Source organism: Natator depressus, chromosome 6, assembly GCF_965152275.1.
Source record: "Natator depressus isolate rNatDep1 chromosome 6, rNatDep2.hap1, whole genome shotgun sequence".
NCBI lineage: Eukaryota > Metazoa > Chordata > Testudines > Cheloniidae > Natator > Natator depressus.
Genome location: NC_134239.1, coordinates 3,605,330 through 3,614,442, shown reverse-complemented (window position 1 = coordinate 3,614,442; position 9,113 = coordinate 3,605,330).

The following is a 9,113-nucleotide window of genomic DNA, read 5'->3' as shown; positions in this document are numbered from 1 at the left end:
GCTGACAGCAGAGGACAGGTAAAACTCAGGACTTCTGGGTTCTGTCCCTGATTCTGAGGGGAGAGTCCTCTATTGGTCATGTCATAGACTCATCTGTCCATCCCCGCTCTCCAGCTTGACCCCTTCTGACCCATCCCTTCTAATATGTTCCTGTACCAGTACCCATCTCCCCCCTCCCAGCTTCTTTTTCACTTCACATTCCAGTCCTCAACGGAAAACAGGGCATCATAATGGAACATATCAGGCAACCTTTGCTTCAGGGGGCGCTACCAGCCATGCTTATAGTGTATCTCTACCCTGGGCTTCTTCCCACCGAGAGGTAGCAATATGGCAGGGTCATTTCCCTGATGGTAGGTGGGTGATTTATAACATTTCCCAGGTGCCTTCTGGGACAAATCTAGAGACCCTTCCACATTGCTCCCTGGTGGTCCATGAACCACCTCCCACTGGAATCCAGATCTTCCAGCCACACACGGGGACAGGGAAATTGGCAAATGGCGGTGAGCAATTGGGTTGGTGGATCTGGGCTGTGGCATCCAGTTCGCTTCTCCTGATAGCTGATGGCTCTCTGAGTTGCATTGGGTGGGTCATTGGCTGGGGGCAAAGGGACCAAGCTAGAATGGTGAAGAGTGTTAATAAAGGTTTCCTTGGCACATTCAGCTCTGGGTGTGTGGAGAACCAGGGCATCTGTCTCCAGGAGGAGGTAACGTTGTTAGCTGAGCAACGTGAGGTTCGACACTCCCCATCACATCTGTCTGGCGGTTAGGAGGTAACGCGATATCTTTTGAATGCCCCACCTGATCAATTCCTACATTTCGGGGAATGTTCTAGACATCGGTTGGCAGAACCCTACTGATCTTGGGTCAAATTGCAAAATCCAGAAGGGAGAAATGGGAGACACACAGAGATCCCCTGGCTTCTGGCCAGCAAAGCCATTAACTTCAACCAGCTCTGAAACTGTAGATCAAAGAACCAGCTGACAGCAGAAATTAACCCCTTCCAGCCTAACAACACCCCAGATCTCAGTGCTGCTCAGTCCCCAAAATATGCTAGTGCAGTGCCAGCTCTGCTGTGGTTAAGTTAGAGAACAGCTTTCTGTTTGAAGGGCCACTCTTCAAAGTGCTCTAAAATCCTCATGTTTACTCAGATTGCTCTGAACTGTGCTGTGTCTCATGGGGGAATGGGATAGGATTCATGGTCCAACTTTAGGATCATTGGACCAAGGGGATCCCGAGATACGGCCTCCCACAAAAGACCATTTTTCATCAGGTTGAGAGATTGCATCATTGGTGTTTGGTTTTTGGTGATTTTTCCCCTGAAACCAGGGCTCTGCTCCTGCCCCAAATACCTTGAAACTGTTGACAACTGAATGACTGATCTTCCAGAGAGAAAGAAATAGAATGGTGGGGGGAAATGGGGGGCACAGAGAGCCCCTGGCATAGGGGGAGAGGTGGAAAGGGGGTGCACACAGAGCCCCTGACATGGGAGAGGAGTTTGGGGTTGCAAACTGAACTAGAGGATGGGAGAGGGACACCCAAGGGGGCTGGAGGGAAGCAAGGGGTCCCTAGGGGTGTGCTCGGCTTGGCCGACAGATGCCCTGGAGCAAGTGTCCCCTAGTCGAGATCCCAGGCCCAGCTGAGCTCTCCCCCGACTTTTCTCACAGGGGCACAACCCCGATGGAGAAGTAGACCCTGCCTTGGCAGATCCAGAGGGTAGCTGGGTCCTGGCACTTGGATCTCAGCCCCCCAACGTGTCCTGCCTCGCACCTGGGGGTGCTGGGACTCTACAAAGGGGGGTGTGTCGGACAGCCTGGGCGCAACTCAGGTGGGCTCCCCATGGGGTGAAGAGACCCCCCACAGATGGCCAGGACTCCCCCGTCTTCAGCACTGGGGTGGGCTCTCCCTAAGGATGATTGACTGAGGGGAGCAGGTGGCCCGGAGGGGAGGGGAGATTAGGGTCCCAGTTGTGCTGAAAAGTCCCTGCCCCAACCAGCTCACAGTCTAAATAGACACAATTCTATCATCTCCATTTTATACATGGGGAAACTGAGGCCCAGAAAGATGCAGTGACCTGTCTGATCACACAAGGCATCTGTGCCAGAGCCAGGGAGAGAACCCAAGAATCCTGGCTCCCAGCCCTGTGCTTGGACCACCAAAACTGCTCAGATCTCCCTGCCCTTCACCATTATGTCTCCATCAATCCTTCAGGCCTGTGCTTGAACATCAGAAACTGTCCACCCCTGGGAGAATATACATCCCCTGCACATCCGGGGTCACTCCCCTTAGAGCAGGGGGCTGGGAGATGGTCAGAAAAGATTTTGTTGTATTAAGAGACTTAATACAACAATAAGATCCCAAATTTTCAAGAGCCAGAGATAGAACCCAGGAGTCCTGGCTCCCAGCCTCCACCAGCCATTCACATCCTCAGCACCTGGGTAATTAGCCCTGCAGAGGAGCAAAGGACCTTACTCTGGCCTATTTCTACTGCAGTCACCCGTGCACCCCTGGCCGGTCATTGCTTTGACGTGCAGGGCCCCGGGACGTTGACCGAACTACTCATACTGTAGGGTGACTGCAAAGCATTGTGGGTAGGGTAGTCCCCTGCCAATTGGCTGGAAATGGTGGAAGTCTAAGGTGTGGAAGACAAAGGGGGGAAAGAGAGATTCTAACTACAAACGAGCCAGCGACCGCTGGAGGGGAAAGGCCCCATGTCCCCTCCCCCACACATCCCAAAACAATCTTGGATAGTAACTTTTAGCTAAAACCCTCCATCATGGAATTCATGAGCCAGCTTCTAGTGACTTGAATTCGGGTCACTCCAGATTCACACCAGGATCACTGAGATCAGGATCTAGCCCTGTATTTTCCCACCCCTTCACCCCTCTAAGCCATCGCCTACATTTTAAAAAACAAAACAAACCCAGCCCCTGCTTTTTCTTTGAAATTTATTTTCTTAAATCTAAAAGTCCAGCCCAGTCTGACCTAAAGAAAAACAAACCTGAAACAAAACCCTCATTTGTCTTCTCCACGATTAAAAAAAGGCAATTGTTCCAACTTAAATAAAATATTACAAAATAGAGACTTTAAAAATAACATCAGTATCAGCCAGCCAACATGGGAAACGACCATCAGTGCGATTGTCCCATTATCCTAAGTAGAAAACCGAAGGTCTCTCTCCACTCTGCTAAGCGAGATGCTATCAAAGAAAATTCAATACAGACCCAAGCAGATCTCAGCTGGATACTACCAAATCCACACGGGGCTGTAGGAAACACGTGTAACAAACAGGAAGGTTAATTCAGTCGGGGTAACAGCACCGTGACGGTCCCATCCGTATTTCTTTACCATCATTGAAGCCCGGTGGGGCTCAGGAGATCATAGACTATCAGGGTTGGAAGGGACCTCAGGAGATCATCTAGTCCAACCCCCTGCTCAAAGCAGGGCCAGTCCCCAATTTTTGCCCTAGATCCCTAAATGGGCCCCTCAAGGATTGAGCTCACAACCCTGGGTTTAGCAGGCCAATGCTCAAACCACTAAGCTCTACGTCGAAAGCTTCTCTCCGTCATCCACAGAAGCTGGGCCAATAAAAGATATTATCTCACCCACCTCGTCTCCCTCCTCTCTCCCTCTCGCGGATTTCACACTTTGTCCCTCACACTGAGCTCTTGTGAGTTTTGTCACTCGCGAAGAACCTCTGGTGCAGGCCCTGCTATTCCAAGCCGCTCTGTCACATCCGCCCCCTAGTATCACCCACCTGCCAACCAATTCCCGTGTTTGCTCTCGGGACGCGGCTCCAGAACCTCCCTCCTCGGACAGTTAGCAAGCTCATTTCCAGCCTCCGTTTATCCAGCCCCAGTTGTTCTTGTGCCACCGTTGTCCTTCGGCTTCCACAGCTCTGCTCTCCCTGCACCCCAGTGTCTGCCCCCCAGATGCGTTCATAGAGAGCCATCAGATCCCTTCTCTCGGCCTGCGTTTTAGACTAAGCCCAGGTCTGTCAGTCTCCTCACAAGATCGGCTCTCTGTTGCCCTGTTCAGCCTGGCAGCCCCTCTCTGCACCTGAATTCCTCTTTCTCGAACCTGGGTAACCAGAGTTGGACACCGTATCGCAGGTGTGGTCTTCCCAGTGCCTTGTCTGATGGCACTAATGCTTCTTGATTGTGACCGGACAGACCTCGGTAGGATGGCATTTGCAAGTCTTGAAGGGAGAGAGGGAAATTTTTGCCCAACTCCCCTCAGAGAGCTGGGGCTAGAACCCAGGAGTCCTGGCTCCAAGCCCTACCCTACCCTCTTGGACCCTGGGATAGAACCCAGGAGTCCTGATTCCCAGCCCCTCCTGCTCTAACCCACTAGACCCCACTCCCCTCCCAGAGATGGGGATAGAACAGAATCCAGGCTAGAATCAGACCAGGGTCCCCCAGGGGGGGGGGGGAATCTAATTTCATTCACCGAATTCCTGCCAACAAACTAGTTATGCCATTAATTCTAACTACCTACATACACACAATGTTCTCCATCAGCCAAAACCAACTTAACCCAGTTGCAGCGATGGTTTTTCAGGCAAGTGAAAAGCCCTTGTGGTGAGGGGAAGAGGGTTTGCCACGGACAGGCATTCAGGAGCGGTCCGGTTCAGAAGTAACCTGCAGCCTTTGTGGCTTTAGCTAGAGAACATTTAGAAATTTAGATCAGGCTCGGGAGATGGAGTCCTGACTCTCAGGCCCACCCCTCAGCTTCTGGCCCACTAGACCAGAGTCAGGGACAGAACCCAGGAGTCCTGATTCCTAGACCAGGGCATTAATCACAGGCCCATGCCTTGTTGGCATGAAGTCAATTTTGTCCACCTCACCATTACTATGGTTTGATCACTGATAGAAAAGTCTTTATATCACACACACACACTATCCCAGCCACTAAGAAGTAGTGGGGACACATACACACATACCCCCTCAATGCTCCCTGCTTCCCATGCAGTATCCTAGCACCCCTGGAGTGGCTCAGGGCACAGGCCACCCCATCAGTGTCCTGTCTCCAATGGTGGCTGACCTCTGATGCTTCAGAGGAAGAGGGGGAGACAATCCCAGATACTGCAGGCCAGCTGTGCAATGGGGTGGATAGGGTGTGAATTCCTTCCTGACCCCTACAGGTGACTGACTGAAACCCTGAAGCATGAACCCCAAACCCTTGTCACCCTGGGATCACCCTTAGCATCGGGACTCTGTAAAGAGGGGAAGGGACCCTCCAATTTCTTAACCCCCCAGCACCTGGGCTTGCAGTTCAGAGGAGAGATGGGTGCGGGGGTGGGGGCGAGCCAGAGGAGATGGAGTGCCAGGGGCCAATGTGGGGGTTGGGATTCTGCTGTTGCAAGGGAACCCATAGCCAGAGCAACCCGTGGCACTAGAAAGGTTTGTGCATGGGACAGCAAAAGCCAATAGTCAGGGCTAGATCCCCAGCTGGGGATACGGCCCATTGACCCCAACGGAGCTACGGCCGAGTGACCCCAGCTGGGGATCTGGCCCCATTGACCCCACTGAAGCTACGGCCGAGTGACCCCAGCTGGGGGCCTGGCCCCACTGGAGCTATGGCCGAGAGACCCCAGCTGGGGGCCTGGCCCCATTGACCCCACTGGAGCTATGGCCGAGAGACCCCAGCTGGGGATCTGGCCCCACTGACTCCAATGGAGCGACGGCCGAGTGACCCCAGCTGGGGATCTGGCTCCATTGACCCCACTGGAGCTATGGCCGAGTGACGCCAGCAGGGGGTCTGGCCCCATTGACCCCAATAGAGCAATGGCCGAGTGACGCCAGCCGGGGGCCTGGCCCCATTGACCCCAATGGAGCAATGGCCGAGAGACCCCAGCCGGGGGCCTGGCCCCATTGACCCCACTGGAGCTATGGCCGAGAGACCCCAGCCGGGGGCCTGGCCCCATTGACCCCACTGGAGCTATGGCCGAGAGACCCCAGCCGGGGGCCTGGCCCCATTGACCCCACTGGAGCTATGGCCGAGAGACCCCAGCCGGGGGCCTGGCCCCATTGACCCCACTGGAGCAATGGCCGAGAGACCCCAGCCGGGGGCCTGGCCCCATTGACCCCACTGGAGCAATGGCCGAGAGACCCCAGCCGGGGGCCTGGCCCCATTGACCCCACTGGAGCAATGGCCGAGAGACCCCAGCCGGGGGCCTGGCCCCATTGACCCCACTGGAGCTATGGCCGAGAGACCCCAGCCGGGGGCCTGGCCCCATTGACCCCACTGGAGCTATGGCCGAGAGACCCCAGCCGGGGGCCTGGCCCCATTGACCCCACTGGAGCTATGGCCGAGAGACCCCAGCCGGGGGCCTGGCCCCATTGACCCCACTGGAGCTATGGCCGAGAGACGCCAGCAGGGGGTCTGGCCCCATTGACCTCACTGGAGCAATGGCCGAGTGACGCCAGCTGGGGGTCTGGCCCCATTGACCCCAATGGAGCAATGGCCGAGTGACGCCAGCTGGGGGTCTGGCCCCATTGACTCCAATGGAGGGACGGCCAAGGGACCCCAGCTTGGATCTGGCCCCACTGAAGCTATGGCCGAGAGACCCCAGCTGGGGGTCTGGTCCCATTGACCTCACTGGAGCTATGGCCGAGAGACGCCAGCAGGGGGTCTGGCCCCATTGACCTCACTGGAGCAATGGCCGAGTGACGCCAGCTGGGGGTCTGGCCCCATTGACCCCAATGGAGCAATGGCCGAGTGACGCCAGCTGGGGGTCTGGCCCCATTGACCCCAATGGAGGGACGGCCAAGGGACCCCAGCTTGGATCTGGCCCCACTGAAGCTATGGCCGAGAGACCCCAGCTGGGGGTCTGGTCCCATTGACCCCACTGGAGCAATGGCCAAGTGACCCCAGCTGGAGGTCTGATCCCATTGACCCCAATGGAGCAACGGCCGTGTGACCCCAGCTGGGGAATCTGACCCATTGACCCCAATGGAGCAACGGCCAAGGGACCCCAGCTGGGATCTGACTTTCAGAATCACTCCTCCACCCTCTTCCTTAGCAGTCCCCACCAGGCCCCCTGAGCTGTCTGATGCCCTTTGCATTCAAAGAGTTCCTGGCTTTGCAAATAAAGATCTTGCCAGGGAATCAGTTACTAGTTCCCCATGACCTCTACTCCCGTCACCCCTGTAGAGAGAGACTCCATGGGTTCTAGCTCTGGCTCTGGGCCAGGGTGGGGTCTGATGGGTTAGAAGCTGGGGGCTGGGAGTCAGGGCACCTGGGTTCCATACCACACTACCTGTGATGTTGGGCAAATCCTTCCAAATTGCTGGGCCCCAGTTTCCCGCACTGTAAAACAGAGAATGACCCATTTTGTCGACTCCCAGCGCTGTCCCTGTTCAAGACCTGGCACCACAGAAGCCAGGATCTTGGTTGGGGTGGAGGGGTCTGGGCAGCAGTTGGCATGATGGGGGCCTAGACCTTAGTCAGGGGGATCCATGCAGCATCTGGCACAACCAGGGCTGCTTGAGGGAGGCTGCGTAGACCTATCCCGTTACAAACACGGGCTAAAAAGGTTCTAATTTAGAAAGTCAAACCCACCGATGCTTCCAGGCAGGGATCCCACAAACAATCAGGCCTCTGCTTAACTTTAAGCTCCCCTCGAACGCCACTCGAGCACATTGTAAACTGTAGAAAGGAAAATACGGCCCAGGGCAGGTGTAAATCATGAGGCTTGCACAGAGCCCCAGCTCCAGGAGTCCATGGGATTAACACACAAGAACCTGAGCTTTAACGAAGTATGGTGCTGGCTCTCAACCGTGGGGCAAAACAATGACCCCCGCCCCCCAAGGCACATAAAGAGGATCCCCCCCTTCACTGTTTTGTTTTTTCTTAAATAAAAAAAAACTTGTGATTTTTAAACAGGCAGAGATTGCTACAGGTGTGTTTATATAGGTACAACGGGGAGGTCTAATGGTTGGAGCACTCTACTGACACAGATGTGGATTCTATTCCCAGTTCCGCCAGTGGCCTGCTGGGACACGTCAGCCTCAGTTTACCCTTCTGCAAAATGGGGATAACGCCACCAACCTCCTCCGCAAAGTGAGTTGGGAGCGCTAGGTATTATTACATTGGTACAAAGGTCGCCCACGGAACTAAACCAAAACCCTTCCACCATCGCACGGAGACAAAGGTCCGGCAGCTTTCAGGAGCCCCCAGGGTTCGTACTCTACATAACAACAAATCACGATCCGGCCGGAGTTGGGTCGAGTTTTTTCTCGGTGAGATTTTTAGTTAATTAATAAAAAACAAAACATCTTAAATACAACGCATTTCCCTACGCCACCCCCGCCCGCACACAAAAGTCTAACCAACATTTTCTTCTTATACAAACTTTGTCCCCGAATTTCACTAATGATTGGCTGGAAATAAAAGTCCAACCCACTCGATAGCAACTTGAGCAGTAGACCCACCTCTGCGCTCAGAGGCCAGAAGACTTTTTAAAGGGAAAACTCCCCTTCCCCACTAGATCAGATAAACTTAGCTAAGGAGAGCTAGCTAGACTGAGGTCACTGTGTCCTAAACCTCTCATCCCCTCTACAGAAATATTTCTAGTAGCCGCTCTGATCAAGCGATGATCAAAGAACGGTACGGGTTCCGGTTAAGAGGGGCTGTTTGTCCAGCGACAACAGCTACCCCAGTTTTAGGTCTACACACAAATTTTGTCCTGGTATTACTATGGCAGTCAGGGGGTGATTTCTTCCCTGATATGGTTCCAACAGGACAATCAAGCATGGAGTCAGTTACACTGGTATAAATATGTCTTATATTGGTATAGCTTAATGCCCTTCCTGTATGAGAATAGCTACACTGGGAGAAGCACCTTTATGCCAGTACAACTTCATCCATGCTGGGGCCACTCCTGTTTTAACTACATCAGGTGAAAACTTTTCATCTGGACTGGCTTTTTGGTGGAAAACTGGGGTTTTAGAAAAAAGGATCAGTGTTCTCCAGAAATTTTCAATTTGTTGTCCAAAAAAAAAAAAAAAAAGAGTGGCTGGAAATTGAAATATTGCCATTTGGAGAGAGCCAGCACTGCCTCATGGGAGGCATAGGTTCATTACCTCCTGTCCCTGTTCTCCTCAATGGGTCGGG